Source organism: Balaenoptera ricei, chromosome 16, assembly GCF_028023285.1.
Source record: "Balaenoptera ricei isolate mBalRic1 chromosome 16, mBalRic1.hap2, whole genome shotgun sequence".
Classification (NCBI taxonomy): Eukaryota; Metazoa; Chordata; class Mammalia; order Artiodactyla; family Balaenopteridae; genus Balaenoptera; species Balaenoptera ricei.
In genome coordinates, this window is record NC_082654.1 from 56292634 (window position 1) to 56314851 (window position 22218).

At 57.7% G+C, this 22218-nt stretch overlaps 1 protein-coding gene across 2 annotated transcripts in view; it reads right to left on the reverse strand.

Moving 5' to 3' along the window:
- Positions 1-15463, reverse strand: part of ZMIZ1 (zinc finger MIZ-type containing 1) — a 233578-nt gene extending 218115 nt beyond the window's left edge. For both annotated transcript variants that reach the window (XM_059900907.1, XM_059900906.1), the window contains exon 1: positions 15142-15463. The gene's annotated coding sequence lies outside the window, so the exon portion shown is untranslated. The remainder of the gene's footprint in view (positions 1-15141) is intronic.
- Positions 15464-22218: the final 6755 nt, after the last annotated feature.

The following is a 22218-nucleotide window of genomic DNA, read 5'->3' on the forward strand; positions in this document are numbered from 1 at the left end:
CCCCTCTCAACCCGGGTTCCTCTCTTTCTGGGCCTGCTGGGAAGACTGACCCACTGCTAAGTGCCAGGCGGGAGTTGGGGTGGGCTGGTACAAGCTGAGTCCTCTGCCCACTGAGCCCATTGGAAGGTGCGGACTTGGCTCAGGGTCAGGCCTCGTGGGGCATCTTGGACCCTCGGCCTCAGCAGTCTGAGCCCTGATGGCTGCGGCAGAGCCCCGGAACCACCCTGCCCAGGTGCTGCTAGGCCACGGAGGGTGCCGGCAGCCAGGCTGCGGTTTTGTGCTCGGCTAACTCTTGGCTTCTACGCAATGAAGTGGAGAGAGGAGTCATGGCGAGAAGGCACTGTCCATCCACTCACCCTGCCTGCCCACTCACTGCGGGCAGCCTTGGGGCCGCCCTGGACCGCAGCCCCAGCCCCCTGCTGAGCACCAGAATGCTGAGAGGCAGTGGCCAGCGGAGGCAAGGCCCACCCGACAAACACTGGCTCTAGTCACCTTCAAGGTGAGGCAAGGAGACCCAGCGGCCTGCACAGGTTCAGACCAGAGCGAGCTGGCCTGGCTTCTCCCCCGCAACCCACCCTCCTGCTGCCTCTGCAAGTCACACGAATCCCAGTTTAGTTATCGAGGGCCTCCCGGCTGCGGGAACTCTGGGATTCTGGAGTGGCCTGACTCAGGCAGATTATCCTCTTAGAGGAGAGAGATGAAGAGAATGGGGAAATGGAGGCCCAGAGAGGGCAAAGGGTCTGCCTGCGGTTACGAGGCAGGATTGGAGGCACAGGGACAAGGAATGTTAGGGCAGAGATGACCTTAGTGGGCCAAGCAGTCCCAGTGCCCCCATGTCACTGACAGGTAAACTGAGGCCCAGGGATGGGAAAGGACCTGCCGAACGTGACTTTGAATCAATAAGAATCCCAGGATGATAATCCTGGGTAGATCCCGTGGGGCCAAGATAGAGCTGCCCTCTGTGACCCCAGCCTCAAAAGTTAGGGAAGTTGCAACACTTCCTTGTTTCCATAGTGACTAGCTACTGCTCCAGGAATACACTGAAATGTTTGTGTTCCCTCTTCTTTGCCAGCCCTGGGCCAGGCTGTGAGGACACAGAGCGGAAAGAGGGGGTGTGAAGGGAGGCACAGACCCAGCCCCCATTCCAGTTGATCCCAAGCAATGGAGGGCAGGAGGGAGAGGAACAGGAGAATTTTCAGTGGAGGAAGAAATCCCTACCCTAGTGTCTGAGAATGTCAGGGGAGGGAGGTCAGAGGTGGCAGCTCTTGAGCTGGGCTCTTAGGGGTGCAGCGGAGTTAACCAGATAGGATTGGGGAAGGAACTGACACAGGCAAAGGTCCCAGGGCTTGAGGGTGATGGCACATTAGAAAGGGACAGTGCACAGAGTAGAGGGCATGAAAGTGGAGGAGATGAATGGAAGAAAATCACGATGGAAACCAAATGCAGAATGGCAAAATTACAAGTGTGACTAGGGTATGACAAACACCTCCCCATGCCTCTGTTTTTCCAACTGTTAAATGGACACCTTATAGCTATATGGAAAGTGACAAGCGCAAAAGAAAAAGTCCTCCCACAGGACTTGGAGATCTGGGCCAGCTCTCCAGTCCCAGCTCTCAGCCTGTTTTGCAGAGGTAGGTAGGCATTCCCAATGGGCTTCTAGGCATAACCTCGGTCAACCTTCAAATACATCCAGGATCTGACTCTGTCTCACTAAGTCCACTGACCATTCTGGTCAAAGCCACCAGCATCCTCATGTGGGTTACTGTAAAAGCTACCCAGCTGGTCTCCTTGTTTCCACCCTTGTCCCCTAGAGTCTATTCTCAGCTCACTAGGCAGAGGGATCTTCTTAGAAGGTACACCAGATAGTCTCGGTCCTTTAATTAAAATCCTCCAGTGGCTTCCAAATTACTGAGCATGAAGTCAGAAGCCCTTCTCGTGCTCCATAAGGCCCTCTGCGACCTGGTCCCTGACCATCTTGCTAACTTCCTCTCCTATCTTCCTCCCCCTCCCACTCCATCCAGCTACACTGGCTTCCCTGCCTTTCTTAGAGCATGCCACAGGGCCTTTGCACATGCTGTTCCCACTGCCTGGAGTGCTTTTCTCCCAGATGTTCATGGGGTTCACTCTCTTACCTCCCTGAGATATCTGCTCAAATGTAGCCTCTTCAGAGAAGCCTTCCCTGGTCACTCCATCTAAAGAACCCTTATTCTCCCATCTCCTTATATCGCCTCATCCTGACTTATTTTTCTTCAAAACACTTATCATAACTCAGCATGACATCATACATAAAGTTGTAGACTTGTTGACTATCTCACCTAGGAGAATGCAGCAAGGCCTCTGTCAAGTTCACCACTATATCCCCAGGGCCTGGAATAGTTCCTGGCACATAGGAGGTGCTCAACAAATTGATAAATGAATAAGTAATCCATCTTTCTTGGAGAGCTGGGTAAGGGGAGGCACAGAAAGATCCCAGGCCCTGCTCCCTCAGGTGCAGAACACTGGAGGCTTCCAGACCAGCCAGGAAAATTTGTTCTCAGGCTGGCCTAAGGACCCACAAGCAGGAAAAATGTGCTGCCCTCCCAGTGCACGGGCTCCCAGACCTGGAAGGGAAGCAGGGCCTGGCCTGAGGGTCAATAGTTCTTTCCATACACACTAGACTTGAGCAGCCCAAGGAATCAGTCTCAGGGAGCAGAGGATGGAAGGAGGCCAGGCTGGCTAGGGCGGGAGGAGTTAGCATCTTGCTGGCTTTGCAGCCAGCTTCCTTCCCTCTCTGGGCCTCAGTCTCCTACTCTGGGAAATGGGGATGAGACAGGGATAAGATAAGCTGGTTGCCCAGGTCCCTTCCTGCTCCAACAGTCTGGGCATCTTTGGGTCTTCAGAGCCCCAGGAGGGATCAAACCAGGTTGAAACTAGGGCCACAGATTCAACCCACGGTCCCAGGCAAGGGTAACATCCTGCAGCCAATTAGAACAGACACCTGGGCAAGGCGTCTCAGGTGGGCTCCTGGAGACCCCGTTTCCACCCAAGGTGATGGCTGGCGGAGTGCGGGGCAGCCCCGTCTGAGCCAGGAAGTGAAGGGGAGAACACTGTTATAGGGCAGCAGCCCCAGGCTGGGGGAGCCAGCTGTCTCATGAAGACCCCAGGGAACACCTGCCTGCCCCCAGGCCCAGAGGTTCTGATGAGCACAGCCAGAGACATGAGGCCCAGGAGCTTTGTGAGATGAGGATGGTAAATCCCAGGCAAGCCAGGCGCACCATCACCACAGCCATAAGGGACCTCGCCCCGGGTCTCACTGGAGCAAAGGGTTTCTGTCAAGCGACAAGGCAGAGGATGGGCACTGGCGGATGGTCGGGTTTTAGCTCCAGCTCTGCCACAGACTGCCCTGTGACCCTGGGGAGGCCTCTGTCCCCTCTGGGGTCAGACTCAGCAGCTAAATGAGAGGGTTGGCCTGGATAATCTCCAAGGCCCTTCTGTGCTGACACTGTCATCAAGGCACATGGTAATAAAACACTGCCCTCCCCGACGCCATGACACTGTACAGCGTGCAAAGTGCTGGCCCTCCCCTCTGACTCTTGTGACAGCCCCGGAGGATACTGTCGGTGGGCGGCAGTGCCAGAAGTTCTGACTCTAAGTCCAGTGCTCTCTGCAGACACCCAGGTCTCTGGGGCCTCAGGACACTTAGGCAGGATGTCCCCTGACAGAGTGGCAGGGGACAGAGAGGGGCTCGGTGAGGAGGCAGATGGAAGCAGACAGGGAGGGAGGATTACCCACAGCCCCCTGGCTATCCTCCTAGAAAGGGACCCCAGTTCCAGTGGTAGGTGAGCATGCTGGGAGAGGCTAGGAAGATAGACAGCCTTCTCGAACCATCGGGTATGTCTGACCCTTGAAGAGCAGATGCCAGGCCACTTTCTTTCCCTCAGACCCTACTGAGCCACATTTAGGACCTCCCCAGCCTAGATCCACGTCTTACGACCTGGGTTAGACCGTTTTCAGGTCAGGCCTGAGGTCTCCAAGCTGCCCAGGCTCTTACCAGAGGCAGAGATAATAAGGAGGCCCAGGGAATCGAAAAAGGCCACCTCTTTCAGGAAGCCCATTCTGCCCACTCCAGCCTTGGACTCAGCCTAGCAAGAAGTCTCTGGGGATACACCCATGATGTGGAGTATGGAAGGGAGTTCCCGAGAACTGACTTCCCCACATCTGCATTGTCCTGAGATGAGAACTAGCAGGAGGCATCCTTCCAGGCTCCACATGAGGTGGAACTTCCTAGATGGAGGGAGCTGCTGGGAGGCAGGGAGCGGCCCGTCCCTGGAGGCGTGCAAGCCCATGACAGAGGGTGCTCTCTGGGGATGCTGCAGAAGGGCCAGAAGTCATCTGTGTAACAAGGCACCAGACGAGGTGGCCGCCAAGCTCCCTTGCAGTCCTGAGAACCAAAGGTCCCACGAATAGCCGGCATAGTAGTGTCCAGAGCCCCTGGAGGGGGTGGTCTGGGGGACCATCACACTGGCTGGACAACCACGCCTCTAGGGAGCCGGCTAGGAGGGCAGCCATCCACAGGGCAGAAAACGCTGAGAATTCTGGGGCCCACAAGGATTCCACCCTTCAAAGCAGCTCCACTCCTTCTGCCTATAGAAATCAGCCTCACAGACAATTCACGTGCAAAAATGAAGGTGTCAACCCGGGCTGGGGTGGGAGGAATCACAAAGCAGTCCTTTTGCAGGAAATAAATCAGTGTTGAGCTCACAGCTTCAAGGAAGCTCCTTTCACAGCCAGGCCCCATTACCAAACACCAGGCAAGAAATCACACCTGAGGTTTCCTCCCTTTTTCCAGGATCAGAATCACAGGGGGTTCCTGGAGCTCGGGGTGTGAGGCGGGGTGGTGGTGAGCAAACTGGGCAGGGAGGCTGAGAGCCAAGGAGCCCCCTGACTCGCCCCGTGCCAGCCACAAAGCCCATTCCTCAGAATCCCACAGGGTCAGGGAAAGGAGGAGTGCGAGCCCGGCAGGGAAAGTGACACGTCCACAGTCACAGAGTGGGCCTGCCGGCATGGTGCTCTCCCCAGGGCCCCAGGCCGCCTCGCCCTCTCCGACAGCAGCACGACACCCACAGCTCACAGCTGATTCATACCAGCGAGGCATCCGGAAGACACAGAGCACTCCTCTATAGGTAAATGCCATTGGGCCCCTCGGCCCAGGAAGAGGAAACATTAACCGGGGCAGGATAAACAGGCAGTGCAGCCAGCATGGTTGAAACTGGCCTCCTGACCCAGAGGAGGTAAGCCCTAAACCAGTCCTGCCCAGCCTTCCTAGAAGAGGGAGTGGGCGGGACCTTGCTCCCTTCACCCTAATCCTTAGCTCTTTCTGGGGACTTTGAATCCTGGCGCTGACAGAGGATGAGACAGAATGCTTTCAGCAGTGAGGTCGGCTGGCACAAGAGGCCACCCCCTGGGGCCACCCAGTCCCTGTGCCAGGCTTTGTGTCCCGGGGGCCCTACCGCTGTTAGTGACCTTGGTCAGGTCCCTTCCCTCCCTCGGCCTCTTTTCCTCACCAGCCCAAAGTCAGGCCGGATTAGGAACAGGGGTTTAAACACAAATGCCTCCGTGACTATGGAAGTGACACACAAAAATGAGTGGGAATCAGAGGGTTTGTGGGCAGGAGGAAGGGAAAAACGACCCAACAGTCATGCTCACTCCAGGGCCAGAGTAATTTTAGACCCTTGGATGAAGGCTGTGGTTCTTACACTGCTTTCAGGTGTCCAAAGTCATTCAAGGATGGGAACAAAGCTGGGGACCATATCTCTCCAGAAAAATACATAATTGCCAAGGTGTGCACGCAGGCTCAGGGTCCCCGCAGGTCGGGTACAAGGCCCCTCCTGCCTCACAGCTGGCAGGTCTTTGAGGCCTATCTCTAGGGACATGGCAGGGGCCCCACCCCTCTGCCAAGCTGGCCTTGCTTTGGGGCCTGCCCAACCACAAACGGATTTGTGGTCTGGTAACAATAAAAGAAAAGGAGGCCAGCAAAAGTGACAGAGACCTGCAGGCTTGAAGGGGGTGGAAGTCAGGTAGAACCGCCAAGAAGGCAGGCTGGCGGGGATTCTGTCCACAAGGCAGCCGTCCTCGCCCTCCCCATCGTAGGCATCCCTCGGGAAAGGCTGTTCTTCAGCAGGGTAACCATCCACTGGGCTGGCTGAGCTGCAGATGCCAGAGCTGGAAGTGACCACCCAGCCGCACGTTTCCCAGGATGTTCCACTGGTGTCTCTAATAGTTACTTTGCATTAAAAAGGGAGACCGGAGGAGTGTCCTACAGCTTGGGAAACCCTGGGTGAGGCAAAGGGGCTGGCGATTTCCCAGGACAGGGTGTGCTCTGCCATCTGTCCTTCCTTTTGTGGACCGGTGTTCCCGAGGACCCACTTTGGGAAACCTGGATGTGGTCTCAGCTCATGATTTTCGGGTCAGGAAACTGAGGCTCAGGGCATCCGTGACTGGCCTAAGGTCCCAGAGTCAGTTACCATCCATTGTGATTCTGCACAGTAGTTGATGGTTGACAAGGCTCAGCCCCTCCATCCTCTCCTTTTCTCCACCGGGGAAAAGCCTGCGAGGGACGGATGATCATCACTCGCCTCAATTTACAGGTGAGGAATATGAGGTTCCAAGGCAGGAACCCAGATGTAAGTCTCCACCTGCGGAACAACTCTCCCAGGGGAACAGGCTTCCCTGATAGGGTGGATGAAAACTTGGGTTGTCACAGGGGGCCTCTCCGAGATGTCCCAGCAGCCCTTCCTGCTACAGAGGGGAGAATGGCAGGTGTCAGGAAGCCTGGATCCCAAGCCTCCCTTTGTTGGTCCTGAGGTACCAGATAACCTTGGGCAATCCCCCTGACCTGAGTCTGCTTGTCGGTCAGTTGGAGGTAACACAGTGCTAACAGCTGACCAGGTGTCGTGGGAAGCAACGGCCATGACGATGACTGAGGCTACCTTGTCTTGGGCACTTACTATGTGTCAGACCCTGCATGTGCTCCATCTCCTCAACCTAACGGAAAGGTAATATGTTCTTTTTATACTATTAGTGAGCCTGTTTTGCAGATGTGGAGCTGCCCAAAGTCAGAGACGTCACAGAGGGTGGAGATGAGAGTTGATCCCAGGCAGTATATGAGCCTAAAACAAACGAGTTGCCCAAGAAATGCTGGCTATTAGGATATTTATGGAGGACTTTGGTTAGTTGTTTTAAAGATGTAAACAGCAGAAGCACCAAAATAATGACATCAATAAGAAAATTCCACCCCTCCGCACCCAGAACACTCAGGCCCCCTCAATGAGACACTCTGGTGCAAGGGATCCATCTCGCTGTGTGATGTGCGGCCAGTCCCTTTACCTCTCTGGGCTCTGGGTCTCCCCACTGCAAAACAGGAAGGTGGGACAGAGACCTAGAAGGGCCCTCCCCACCTGCAAATGCCAAAGGGTTTCAGGACCCTTCCCCAGAGGTCTGTGTGCCCCATTTGTCCCTCAGCCAGAGTGCTACCTGGGCTAAGCCGAGTGCCAGGTTTCCTAGCTTTGGCCAAGGTCTACCAGGGAGTAGGATTGGAGTTTGGACAAAAGCCCGGGCATGGGGTGAGGCCCAGGCACCTGGCTCTCCTCCCTCATCCTGAGGTGACACGGGTGACTCCCACAGCGGACCGGGCTCCCTCCCTGCTTCTCCATCCACAGAGGAAGTGTTAGCAGGAACAAGGCAGCAGGCCATTCTACAAAGGACAAAAATCAGCCCTCAGAGGGCCGGGTGGGGCTGGGAGACAGGCAGAGGAAGCCACCCATCTCCTTGGACTAAACAGGCCTGGGCAGATGAGAAATCTTGTACCCTCCCTAAAGGGTTTCTGTTTTACTTCCCTCAAATCTCCAATGCAACCAGTCTATTATTACCTTTCAAGAAATATGCTGCTGGGTTGGGGCTCCATGGCCCATCCTCCCCCAACTGCATAGGATCTGGGGGTTCGACTGAAAATGTCCTCCCCAGGTTCATCTGGCCCTTCCCAAGTCAAAGGTGGAACAGCATTCATTTCTGAGCTCCAAAGGGTGGCTATTGGGGCTGCACCAGGCCAACAATAGGTGCTCAATAAATGTTTAATGAACTAATGGGCTAGAGAGACAGGGTTCCAGGCCTGGCTCTGCCATTAATTCGCTGTTGCCCTTGGATACAGCCAATTGCTTCTTTCCATAGTTGGGTTTCCCGGACTGGGAAAAAAAAAGTCAGACCAGGTAACCCTTACGGCCCCTCAATTCTACACCGCATGCTTAGGTGTGCAACACACAGGCAGGGAGCTTCCAGAGTAGAAGGAGGTTTCAAACATCTCTTCCCACTGCTCCAGAGCGAAGAGGAGGACAGGACGTGACTGCTGGGTGGGAAGCTCCCAGGCAGGGGTTCTGAAGCCATCACAGCCATCCGCCCCCCTTCCCTGCAAGTGCCAAACTCTGTGGGTGAATGACTAGAGATGCTGGGGAATGAGAATGGGGACAGGGTAGAAGAAAGGATAGAAAGTGGGTGCAGTGTCCATTTAAGACAGACACCAAAATAATTCCAAAATAATTTTAGAAGAGCCACTGAAAAGTACAAAGAGACTATATTTTAAACGACATGCCCCCCCCTCCCCCCAACATTCAGATTAGCTCTGTTATTTTCTGGCTAATCTATAATCTGCATTGAGGTGGACCCTCCAAACAATCAAGAATCTGGGACAGACTGGTGGGAGAGGAGGGAGAAAGCCCCCATGTCTGGCAGCCCTGGGAGAGGCAGGCCTGAGCCCTCAGCAGAAACCCTGGCCAGCAGAGGCAACAGCATTGTGTCTGTGTACAGGTAATGCCAACTGGGGAGCCAGCTTTGAGACAAATGAATCCCTCCAGCCCCTATCTCTGGCAGCAGACTTCTCTGGAGGGTTTACTAGCCCCTGGACAATTCTAGACCTGCCCTGAAGTCTCCAGGTACAAAGATTACAAAGCCAGAACAGAAGTCCCTGCCACCCTGCCACTACCAGCCATCCAGGCCCTAGGCCAGTCCCTATCCGTCTGCAGGCCTCAGTTACCCCACTGGCACAGTGAAGGGTTTGAGCTGGATGATCCCTAAGGGCCAGGCCTGCTGTGACAGTCTGCAATGCTAAGACTCTATGGAAAAGCACAACACCTACATCAATCAGGCCTCCACCCCGGAGACCTGGGAAGGGAGTCCCCAGTCCCCAGCCGGCTGGCTAAGGCTGGGGGCTGGGGCCGAGTAGAGTCCCCACACCGTCTGTCCTCAACAGCCTGCCACGGCTGAAACCTTCGAGTGGTTACAATTACAGCCGGGCTAACAGGATTAGGGGAGCATTGAAATCTAAGAAATCTAATTAGCTCAGACACCCCGGCCTCCCCCAACACGATCCTGCAGTAACCCCGGCAGCTGGGCCTGACAGGCGGGGCCCGGGGCCCGCCCGGGCCACAGTCGTTACCTGTGCAGGTGTGCCAGGCTGGGCCAGGGTTCCTGGGGAGCTGCCAGTTCAGCCTGCCCGGCTGCTCCCTGCTCTGGACACCACCACCTGCAGCCTTGTCCTGGGGTGGCACTCAGATGAGCTCCAGAAAACCCGGGGCAGGGGCCTGGCCTGCAGGCGGGCAGTGTCAAGGGGCAGAAGGAATTCAAGAGCCACCATAGGGCGGCTACCCCGCACGGCCTGGGGACTGACTCAGCCAGAGGAGGGGCAGGCTGAGCCAACGTTGTACCTATAGAAACCATCACAGCCCAGGAAAGAGCCTTGGTCTGCCTGGGGATCTGGGGCCTGGCAACATCTCTGCTTCCTGCTCCAGGGCCAGGGATGAAGCCCCATGCACAGACACGTGTGCCCTGGGCAGTCATGGCGGGATTTGGGGCTCAGAGCAAGCTCTGGCTGTAGGACACTGTGCCATAAGAAAAGGGTGCAGTTGCTCGGGGCATGGGCCGAGTGCTGCCAAATGGGGGGAGCAAGGGAGGCCCCACCATGACCCTTCCTGGGCACAGCTCCTCCACCTTAACCTCAGTCCCCGATTCCCCATTCTCGGGGTCCACATGGATTTCTGTATCCTTGTCCCTGCCTTGCTGGTGGACTGGGAAGGCAGTAGCACAGCTGGCATCTGTAAGGACTGGGGTTGAGTCCTGGCTGAGGCACAGGTCATTTCACCTCCCTGAACCTCAGTTTTCTTCTCTGCTAAATGGGGCTAATTCCAAATAGAACCTAGCTTCTGCTGCTGTTCTTGGGGTTAAGCAAAGTTGGAGAGCGCTTCTAAATCCACCAAGTGCCATACAAAGGCGAGGGGCTGTGGTTATTACTGTCATCCTGCGCCCCGTGGCAGGCAGCCAGCAGGTGGTGGTTAATTATTTATTTGGACTGATCTTCCTGCCCTTGTTGGACTGGGAGCTCCTAAGGAACAGGAGCTGTCTTACACATTTCAGGGTCTCTCACAGGCCACGGTCCTCACACTGCGGACTCTCAGGAAGTATCTGTGGGATCAATGCTGGGCCCCTGACCCAACCCCACCCCCTGCTATCTATCTCCTTCCTTCTCCTCCTACCCGATCCAAGGAAAGTGCCAGGAGGCAAAGCTGGCACACAAAGACAGGTGACAGTGAGCCCCTCAGGCAGACCCTCTCCTACTCCCCACAGGTCACTCCCAATAAGGGCTGGAAGCAGCCATTTGAAGGGTGTCCTCCCACCCCACAGGAGTGTGGCTTGCCTGGGCACTGGTATTGAATCTGGGATCATTCAGGAAAGTACGAGTCTGTGGTCTGGAGAACCCCCAGCTCCTCAAGCCCAGAGAGGGTCAGGAGGGGTTGATTTCCAGAAGGCATGCAGCCGAGCACGCCAATAGTCAGAACTGTCCACCAAAGGCAAAAACTCCCCGAAGGTAGTGAACTCCCTGTCATGGGGAGCATGCAAGCCAAGGCTGGACAATAAGCTGCCAGGGAGGTAGCCTTGGATGGGAGAGCAGTTTCTGGAAAATGCTTCTAGCACCTCCAATCCAACCCCTTTGTGCCTCATCCATCCTGTACCCAGAGCCTGCCAGGCCTTCAGGGGACACACACCCAGGGATCTCACGCCCATATCTGCCTCATCCTCACAGCAAGGATTGGGGGGCGGGGGGGGGGGGGGGTTCTGCCCTTGGGCCCATTTTACAGATGTGGAGACTGAGGCCCAGCTGAGTGACGCTATGGGCTCAAAGCAGCCAGTCAGCTACAGCCTCCTGACCCCTCTCCCCTACCTCCTCAGGTAATAGGAAACGCCCTCATAATCGTGACGGGTTTCTGGACTCTTTCCTCACAGCCTGTGCTTGGGACTGGTTTTCTCAGCCTCCCTTCATCTTCCCTGAGGGCAGGGTCCAACCTCTGGATCACCCCTGGAGCTTCCAGCCTACGCAGGCTCTGCCTCCCCCTTTCCTCAGGGTAGAGCTCTAGGGACAAAGAGCCCCCCTCCTTAGAGGGCGTGGACAGAAGCCACTGTGTCCTGCTGAGAGGTCAGAGCAGTCACCAGGCAAGGCTGCAGCAGGGTTCAGGGTAATTACAGCAGCCCGGCCTTTGTTGTCCACACAAAACCTAAGGAACCTCATAAAGATGAGGTGGTGATAGGAGCCAGGCTAGGGCCCTGGGGAGCAAAGTTATGAATGAAAACTTATGGGACTCAGGACCTGGCAGGCCCGGCTTCCTGGTTCTGTGACAGAGTGCCCAGAGAAGCTTCCGGAAATTGACTTGTTGGTGCCTGAATTTCTTACAGCAACATCTCTCCATGAGACTAGGGTCACGACTGCCTGTTGGATGCTGGCCGAGGCTAGAGAACTCAGTATCTGTGGCTTCACACACGCGGACTCTTATGACAAAACTCTCAGGACACAGCAGGTTTCCAAGTGTCTTCCTTCCTTATTTACCCCGATCTCTGTCAATCAGGGAAAAAGTGAAGTCTGCAGCTCTCAGCTGGGTCCTTCCCTCTGCAATTTTCCATTGATGGTGTACACCTGTCCTAGGCTGGGGCACATCTCTGGGGACCAGGGATGGAAACAATGTTGTGTTACTGTCACTGGGCATGTGTGTGTGTGTGTGTGTGTGTGTGTGTGTGAGAGAGAGAGAGAGAGAGAGAGAGAAAGAAACCCTAAGTCTCTGGACCTTTCTTTGCTCCTGGCTGAGAAAGGAATGAGGCTCCTCCTCCTCTCTCCTTCCTTAGGAGAAAAAAGGGACATTTGTCCCCATAAAGAAGCCAGCAATCTTTTTTGCATAGACAGGACTAGTTATCAAAGTTTCCCATAAGTCCAACAATTACTTATTCCCAACTCTTCTCTGTGAGCCATACCCTGAATGCCTCAAAACCCCAATCCAAAAACCATTTAAAACTCTTGAAAACTCCCTACTGCTCAATCCCCACCACCCCCTAGTCACCACAGTCACTGCCACCAACTCAGAAGTCTACAGTTTTGAGATTTACATGTGAAAACAGCATTTCATATCCTTGTGACTTGGGACAAGGAGATGCTTCTGTCCTTTTGGGGAAAACAAAACCCAACCGAAAACATAAAACTCAGAAGAAAACACCATCGCCCTCCAAATGCATTCCCTTGGCCCCAAAGTCACACGTGCTCTGTGGCAGATACGGCTTTCAATGTGTCTTTTGTTTGATGCTGGTGCTTCAATATCTTCAACCTGAAGAGAGAAAGGTCAGCACATGGCTTGGGGCATTCACAAACTGCGCCACGAGGGGCAGGCAGCGGGCAAGTGAGGGGCCAGGAATTCCCTGGACCCCCTCAAAAAGCAGCCAGGACAGAGAAAGTTACGGGTTTGCTCCCTCATCTGAACTTCCCTGAGAGCAACTTTTAAACTCCCGGGACCACACTACAAATGCCAGCAAAGGCCAGTCAGACTTCATCACCAGCCAAGCTGCCCATTCTCCAGCTACAGCGCCTGCCTCTTTATCTCTACCTTCAAGAAACAATAATAAGCAAACCCAGGCACCTCTGGGAACAGCCTCTGGCCTCCTGCCCTGCCCTGTGTAAGGAGCCTGTCTTCACACCCACGAGGGAGGAGGAGACAGCACTGGCTAACCCTCTGGTCTACCAGGCCCTGTTCCCGGGGTTGCAGCAAGGAGACAAACTGTTGCTCAAGAAAATCCTCCAGAAAACCCTTGGCACCAGAAGGCAACTCCGGGCAGCTCCTGCCCAGCGCCAAGCCAGGGGCTTCCAGAGGTGGCTTCCCTCTGCCCTTTTAAATCTGTGGGGCTGGGCCCTACTCTCCCATGCCCTGGGCTGTCCACCCAGGGGGCTCCGAATGGCCATGGCAGAGCAGGGAGGAAGAAAAGGCTGGCCGAGCAGTGCCCTCACCCTGCCAGCTCAGCCGCCAGCTTCTTGGAGGACCTCTGAGAGAACATTTGTTTGGGCTGCCAAGTTAAATCTTCCTCCCTCATGTCAGGGCATTGGAAAGGCAGTCAGGGGGGAGGAGAAGGCGGAGAGCGGGGGAAGGAGCAGCGGGAAGGAGGGAGGCAGGCGGGCAGGCTCTCAGAGCCCCAGTTACTCCGGCACTGCCTGCGCAGGAAGCTTGCGGCTCCCAGGCAGGCGCTGCCGGGACTCCGGACACCCAAGCAGGGGCCGGGCCGCCAGGCCTCCAGGGTCAGGCGCCAGGTGCCAGGAGCCCTGGGCTCCCGCCCAGGGAGAGGCCCTCGCTCCGTGGCCCGCCGGAGGAGCGAGGTGGGAAGGGACGGCAAGGGAGAAAAAAGTTTGCGGCAGGTAGAGGGGTCGGGCTGAGCGGCCCTGCTGTCGGGCTGTCCCCCGGGGAGGGGTGGGGGGCCCGGGCCGACTGCCCTGGCTTGCACCCGCCCGCCCGCCCTCCCGCTCGGGTTGTTTACATTCCTGGAGTGTCTTTTAAACCCGGGGCTGAGGCCGGCTCCCGGCCTTCTCCGGCGGCTCCGGGGCAGTCTCCCGTGAAAATCTGCTGGCGCACAATGGCCGGGAAGGCGGCCGCCCCTCGCCCGCGCCCCTGCTGCTCCGGGGCGGGGAGCCTGCCCTCCGCACCGCGCCCTCTCCTCGCCCGGCTGGCTTCCTGGACAGATGTCCCCGGCGAGGGGGCGACGCGCGCCCGCTGCCCGCGCCCCAGACGCCGAGGCCGCGCTCCCCACTGTTTTCTCCCCAGCCCAGACGCCAGGAATGTGAAACAAGCTTCCAGAGCCCGCCCCCCACCCCAGCTCCAGCCCCGGCCCGGCCCCCCAACCTCCGCCCCGGCCGGCCTCCCACTCCCCCGGGGCCGCCGCCGCCGCCGCCGCCGCCGCCGGAGACGGAGAGGAAGAAAAGAACACGGGGAAATTACTTTCGTATTTGCAACGCGCGCGCACACACGCACATCTTTCCCCTGGGCTCCCCTCCTGGCCGGGGCAGCCCCATCGAGGCTTTGGCCTTAAGGTTCCTCGGGCTTCTAAAGATCTACTGGAAGACCCTACACACACCCCTTGGCGTTCCCCGCTAGTATGGTACGCCGCATCTCCCTGGGCAATTCCCACACAAACAACTTAACCGCGCCCCCCCTCCCATTTACAAAAGTGTGTGTTTTCCCTGGAAATTCAGATGCACAACTTAACACCACCACCCCTTGCCGCCACGAAATCCGGCGCCTTCCCTGGCGGTTCCCCTACACACAGGCGCACAACTTCGCGTCTTTCCAAAGGAGACGAGGGAAACCGAGGTGATCCTACGCCGGTCCTTCCTTCCCTCCCTCTCTCCCTCCCTTCCTTCTTTCTTCCCTCCCTCCCTCCCGAATCCCGGTCCTGCCCGGCCCCCGGTGTACTGAACCAGGGCTGCAGGCGCGCCGGCAGGAGGCGGGCACCAGGTCCGCGCGCGTACAACTGCACTCACGCCCCGCGCACCCGAAGAGCCCCGGCCCCCGCGCGCAGACCAAGACGGCTCCGCGCAGCCCGGCGTTCGCCGGTCGCCTGGGCCTCGGCCCCTGGTAGCCAAGAAGAGCGCAGCGGGGCCCAGCCGCCGGCCACTCGTCCGGCTCGCCAGGTACTGGCGGAAATTAAAGGGGAAAACCCTAACGCCCAGCGCCCCACTATCGCACCCCAAGAGTCCACGGGGAGCGGGAGGAAGGCCTGGGGCCAGCGGACGCCCGGGTCTGGCCCCAAACTTACCCGGAGCTGCGAGCGCCGCTGCCGCCGCTGGAGGACGCGCCGCTGCCTCCGCCGCCGCCGCCGCTGCCGGGCAGGGCCGGCTCCGGCCGGGAGGAGCTGCGAGGGCGCCGAGATGGGCTCCGCGCCGGCTTCTGCTCCGCGCCGACCGGGGCTGGGGTCACCGCGCTGCGCCGGCGCTGCTCGCTCGCTCCGCCGCCCGGTCGCTGCTCTCCGCCTGCCGCCCGGCCGCTCGCTCTCCCGGGCGCCAGCCGCCGCTCGCTTTTTTAATGTCCACAGACAGTGAAAAGGAACTCGGCGTTAGGGGGTGAGTAAGTGAATCAACTCGCCCGGAGCCGAGCAAGTTGAAGTGTCAGATTACATTGGCTATTCTATTTCCAAAGGGCCCCGCGCCGCCGGCCGGCCGCAAAAGCCGGTGCGGAACTAGGGAAGGAGCGGAGCGCCGCGCCACCGCCACCGCCACCGCCGTCGCCGCCGCCGCCGCCAGCGCTCAGCTCCGCTCGCCTAGCGCTCTCTGCGCTCTCGCCTCTCCCTCTGTCTCTTTTCGCCTCTCTTTCTCTCCCTCGCCTTTCCTTTCCCTTTCCCTCTTTTGCTCCCTTTCTTCCCAGCTCCTCGGTCTGGGCGCTCTCCAAGCTTTTTCCCCTCTATGGCTCTGATGGGGCTTCACGCGTCACCCACTCCCACTCACCTTCTCTCTCCTACCTCCACTACTCCCTGGCCGCTCCCCCCACCAACCGCGACCCCACCCCCACCCGCTCCAGCAAGTTTGGAGCAGGAGAGAAATGCTGAGGATCACATTGGAGAGGGGGCTAAAATCACCTGTCTCACCGGAGTGTCCCCCGCTTTGCTCTCAAGCCCCCGACTGGAGTGCGTTTGGGGCCGCGAAAGCTGTCAGGTACCCAAACTGGGGCTGAGCGAGTCGCTAACGAGATTGCCAAAGACTTCCGTTGGAGGAGGCTTTGGGATTGCTCCTAAAGCCCGGGGGCTGGCGGGTGGGGCGAGTAGAGGAACCCCCCCCCCCGCCCCCGCCAAGGGCAGTGTTGGGGTAGGCTAGAGCGCTGGGTAGAAGCGGTGCGCACGGTCTGTCCCCGGTACCCTGCGCGGTCCAAAAGCGCTTGGATTCCCAGAGGCCCGGCGGGAAGCGTCCCGGCCCAATGTGTGCGGGCGGGGTGGGGGCCGCGGGATCCCGGCCCAGGGCTGTGCACTGTCCCAGGAGCCGCGGAGAGCGATGGCACTCACAAGGCTTAGTTGGGTGAGCCCGGTCGCGGGGTTCCCCTGGCAGACCCACGCCTGAGAGCATCTAAGTGCGCGCCCACTTTGGCTCACGTCCGCTGCCCCTCACACGGAAACTCCTACACAAACGGCACACACGTTCGCGCCCACACTCAGTATTACAAACACGCTTTCACACGCACACGCACCCACACACGTACACTTTCGCTCACAAAAATGCCCGTGTACACGGCAAGCGCGCACACACACACACCACTGTGCAAACCCACATACATTCAAAAAACAAAACATCTCCCTGTGCACTAAATCCTCACGTTCAAGTACATATACAAATACATCCCCTCACGTTCTCTTCCACACCCCTTCCCCAAGCCCCCCTACTCATGATTTGCGGTACCCTCAGTTCCAAATCATAATCAGCGCCCGCGCAGCCCGGGTTGGACACACGCGCGCGCGCACGCGCGCACTCCCCTCCCCGCACAAGCTGGGGAGGCTTCGGCCCGGCGCCCGCTTCGGATTCCAGGTGTGGTGGCGGCTCCGCGCTCCGCGTTTTGCAGTTCGCCGCGGTGTCGGAGGCGAGGCGAGGAAGGGAGCTGGAATAACAAAGGCAAGTTGGGGAGAGCGCAAGGGGGCGCAGCCCCGGTCGGGCCGCGGGGGGAGCCTTGGTCGGCCGGGGCTTTGGAGGCTGCAGGGTCTCGGGCGCCTGAAGCCGGAGATGGGGAGGGAGGGTGGGGGTCGAGGGGCGGGGCCGCAGCGTGACGTCAGAGAACAATGACACCGCCGGGGGAGGGGGGCGGGCACCCGGAGACAGCCGAGGCGGGGGTCTCCCCCGGGGCCTGAGACTAGCGGAAGACGTCCTGGCCCGGCCAGAGCCGCTGTCTGATTGACGAGGCCCGCTTGGGAGCGCGGACGTGCCACGCAGACTCGAGGATCACCCCCGGCCTCCTGGGCAGTGATCAGCGCGGACCCTGGGCCAACGCGGGAGCAGGCCGGAGTACCATCCCCCCCAACCCCCATTTTAGAACATCTTTCAGAGGGCTTCTCTGACCTCGGCTTGAACTCCTTCAGGGCCGGCGAGATCACTCCTTCCACCACCGGAGGGAGAAGAGGCAAAATGAATTTGCCAGCCCTGAATTCATTCTCAAGGCTACAATATTCTGACAGCCAGCAAACTCAGCCTGAATTCCTGAGGGCTCAGAGGACTGCAGCTCAGGTCCAAAGGGGCTGGGGGACGGAGGGAGGATGCCGGGAGCCTGCTTGATTTTCCCATGGGAAATTCTGCCTCCCTATGCCATTAGGCACTTCTTTCTGGGCCTCAGTCCTTCGACCTGTCACATGGACTGTTACCGCGCTGCTACTTTGCTACTGCTCTCACACAGGTGTCAGCTGAGCGTCCCCTGGGGAGGGTGGATGGTATGAAAGACTTCCAGACCTCTAGGGACACCAGGGAGGCGCGGTCCCAGCACATTCCTGTGGGAGGGAGCCCCAACCCCTCGTCATCAAAGTGGCCCAGGTTCATTAAGTTGGGACATGAGGGTAGCCTGAGAAACCCTTGAAGGCCTGATCCAGGCCTGGAGGGTGGCAATTCCACTTGCTGAAAGGTAACTGGAGCCACAGCTGCCCTCCCTCCACCCCCACCCCACCCCACCTCCAAGAATCCATAGCATTGCAGCAGCCAGAAAGCCATCCCCACCCCAGGTCCAAAACCTTAGGACAGAGTTTCTGGGTGTTTAAGGACCTGGAGGGCAAGAATTCAGCCCCAGCCAAGAACTAGGCCAGTTCCTGTTGCCTTGATGACCACCTACGTCAGAATGTTCAGTCCTCTCAACATTTTTGTCCAAATCTCTCAGCGAGTGACAAGGTATAGCTACCTCTAGGAAGTGGGGGGATGCAGGTGACCTTGGGGGTGACCACTCATGTTCAAAAGCTCCTGTCCAGAAGACACCTACCTGCCACCTCCCTTGCCAGTTCCTTTTGCATCTGGAAACTGGGAAGTGGCTGAAGAGGGCAGAAGAGCCAAGCCCAGCACACAAAGCAGGCCCAACTCTCTGAAGCATGGAGCCGGGGGTTAATCTCCCCTCTTCCCAGTTGGGCAAGCATGGCACTTGATGGCAGCAAGTCCAAGAAATCTCACCTGGGCCCTGAGTCTGCCCGGCCTCCTGGGGACCCTGGGCTCCAGTTCTTGGGACTCAGGCCCTTGCTGTCTCTATTCCACTTTCGAGAAATAACAAGGCAGGTTTGATCCCTGTGGGGTCTTGGAAGATGCTATGACTTAGTTAGTGCCTACTGTGTGCTGGGTACTGTGCTGAGGGCCTCTGAAGCATTAGTTTATTGAATTCTCACATTGCTTTGAGTTAGGTGCTGTTACCATTCCCCCTTCAGAGAAAACTGCACCGTGAGGGATTTGTCCAGGGTCAACAGGAGTCAAACTCAGGTCCTCATTAACAAAGTTTCCTGCTGGTCCCTCAGCCCCAGCTCTGTATCCTCATCCTTAGACTCTCTGTGTGACCCTAGGCAAGTAGCTAGCCCTCTCTGGGCCTCTGTAAACCAAGGGCAAGGTCTCATCATGGTGATCAGGCATCTCTGGGGACCGTGTGTTCTGGGCCCCCACCCTCTTGGCCTTGGCCTCTGTGGGCCTGGAGGTCTGGGGTGAATCAGAGAGGATAGTGCTTTCACTTCCCAGCCACTGGGAGCTGGAAGTTGGATTCCGCTCAGCCCATGCAGGCCCATAAATCACCTGGCTCCAGAGGCGGCTTCAGCGGCCATCAGGAGGGTGCAGGCTGCACGGGGCCTGCCTGTGGGCGCCAGTATGGGGCCCAGCCCACACCCACCTTCAGAACAGACTTAACTACTATTAATTCCCTCACCCTCCACCCTCCGGGGAGCTATCAGCAGGAGAAGAAGGCCATTGCTTAGGCCTGGGAGGAAGGCAGTGGTGGGAGGCTTTAGGTCCTGTGCAGGGTGTCATGACTGTGGTCCCCTCGGACAGGGGCTCCTCAGTGGGCTGGGGGTGGTCAGGGGACTGACACATGTGGGGGGTGAATTCCTGCATCTACGGGGTTGCCTTCTCTGTCTCCACTCTCTACAACCCCCCTCCCCAAAAGGGAGCCAGAGGGCTAAAGGGGCAGGAGGAAAGTTACATTCATTGAGTGCTTACGGTTCCCCAAGCACTTGGGAAATAGTCTCTCATTACATCCTCTCCACAAGCCAGAAGGTGTAATTTGCCTCTGAGGAAAGAAGCTCAGAGAGATTTAAGTGACCTGCTTAGGACCTCACAACTACTCAGTGGGCGGGGCTGGGAGTGAGCTGCAGGTCTGGGCTGGGCCTCTGGGTTGAGAATGGGGACTTGCCTTCATCTCATCCCCAGGCTATGGTGCAGACAGGGTGACCAGCTGGGTACTTTGAGGTGGAGTAAAGACTCTTACTCACCAGGCAGTCATCGGGCCCTCCCATGGCAGTGGAATAACAGGGAGGACCTTTAGTCTTCACACCTTGGTTGGATCCAGGAGACATTTGGTTCCTGCCCAGCTCTGAGGCCTGTGCCTCTAAGGGTGGGTGGTGAGGTCCAGCAGAGAGCAGATGTGCACAGCAGGCTCCCCTGGTCTGCCTCCTCTCCTCTCCGTATACCCATCAGATGGCCCCCTCCATTCTCTGAGGCCACACCCACCCAGCATCCAGGCCCCGATTCTCCCAGGCCCTTCCCCCAGGCCTGTTATCTTCTCAGTTTCCATCAGGGAGCTCTGCCCCATGGTTCCAGACCCAGCTCCAGCACCACTCACTTCTTCCCATCGGAGGCCCCAGAGAGTAAACCGAGAGCCTGCCTCCACATCACAGGCTCTGTGCCTCTGTTTCCCCATCTGCCAAGCAAGAGAGCGTGGGACACACAGGTGTTGTCCAATGGCAGTTGTGCCTCTGATCATCCTGCGATTCTGTAGGTCTGAGCTTTCCAGCCTTGGGCTGAGCTACAGTGCACTTTAGGGTTTCGGGGGAGGGTGGCTGCTTTGGGGAGTGCTCTCAGAGGCCCCCTTTTGGCCAGGTAGGGACAGGAAAATATCTCGGAGGGAGCTGTCCGAGACTGTGAATAGGTAACAACCTTAACACCTCCCTTCAGGGGGTACCTCTCACTCTCTGAGCCTCACAACGGCCCTTTTAAGGGTGACAAAACTGAGCCTCAGATGGAGGTGGTGGCTTTCCCATGGCCACACATCTAGGAAGTGTCAGAGATGGGACAGGAACCAGGTCTCCTAATCCTTCACCTGCACGAGTGCTGCCAGAGGGGTGATCTAGCACGTCCTGCGCTGCAGGGTGGGGGCGGGGCGGACTCTGGGACAGGCGATGGGAGGCCTTCTCCCTCCTTCCTGACAGCTCCTGTGCCCTGAGGGATACCTCCTTTCTGGCTCTGGAGGGGGCGGAGAAGATCTCAGAGCCTCAACATCTCCCCTCCTCACCTGGACAGCAGTTGCCTGGCCTCAAGGCTCATACCTCTTGCCCTGACCCTGTCATGTAGCCATTCTGGGTGGCTTCCAGAATTGTCAGCATTATATACTTACTGTCCTTCTCATGCTCTGCCTACCTCCTGGGACGCACCCCTCCCAGCCTTCCAGGCCACATCTACAGCCACCTGCTGGGAAGCCTCTTCTGATTACCTCTGGCAGATGTGCTGCCTACCTGGTCTCAACCCCATATGCTGCTGTCCCCATAGCATTGTCATCGTTATAGCAATTACTGGTTAAGTTCTTACTATGTGCCAGGCACTGTGTATAAACTCCTCTAGTCCTCACTTGAGCTGATTATTAGGATTAACGTCTCCATTTTACAGACGAGGAAATTGAGGCACAGAGAGTTTCATTTGCCTGGTGTGACACCTCACTAGTCAGGGAAGTTATTTGGTATGGGCCCATCTCCCCTCCCTGGGGACTGCAGGCTGTAGGATCGCTCACTGCTCTATCCCATCACCCAGCATAGCTGCTGAGTGACTGATGGCTGGTCAAGTGCCGTGAGAGATGCAGGGGGCACACAAGGATGAACCAGACCCAACCTTCTGGGAGCTCACAGGCTACCAGAAAGGACTACCCACACCGAATGCCACTCTCAGAGTTTGGGGGAAAGAGACTAAGCGTCACTGTGTGAGGCCTGGAAGGCTGGCTTCGTCGGGGGCCTTGGAAAGACCATAGACCAGAGTGAGGCGTGGACCTGCCCAAGGTCACACAGCAAGTTTGAGGCAGCAGTGGGGCTGAGACCCCGGGCTGTCAGTATGACGTGCCTTCTTGCACCTTGCAGCCAGCTGTAGGGCCCCTGCGCCTGTGCTGTTTCAAGGACACATGGCCTCAGACGCCTCCATGATGCTGAGCTGTTCAGTGAGTGGCTCTGGTCCTTCTCTCCCCTCTATTAAAATTTTTAAAAAAGAAGAAAGAAAGAAAGAAAGAAAGAAATCCAGGCATTGTTCCTGACTGCAGCTGGTGCCAACTAGAATCCCGCCGAGCAGAATGGAGCCGAGAGCCCTGCCGCCCAGGGGCCTGGCTGCTGACACAGGGCCTTTCTCTTTTGCTTCCCAAGGGGGGCCCAGGCTGATGCTCCATGGGCACCCTCTCCACCTGCCTCCCTGGCCACAGCCCTCAGCCTCCTGCTGCCCTCGCCCTCTTTGCGAAAATCCGATGCCACTTGGGAGGGCCATTAGCCCCCTGCCTTCCTTCCTCATCTCCCCACAGCCTGGGATGAGCTGGGCCTCCCTCCCTGACAGCCCGGCCCCTCACCCTACCGGGAGGGGCCTGCGATACCTCTCTGGGAGAGTGGCAGAAAGCCTTTCTCCATGGAATCATTTGGAACACTGGTTCGATTTCAGAACAT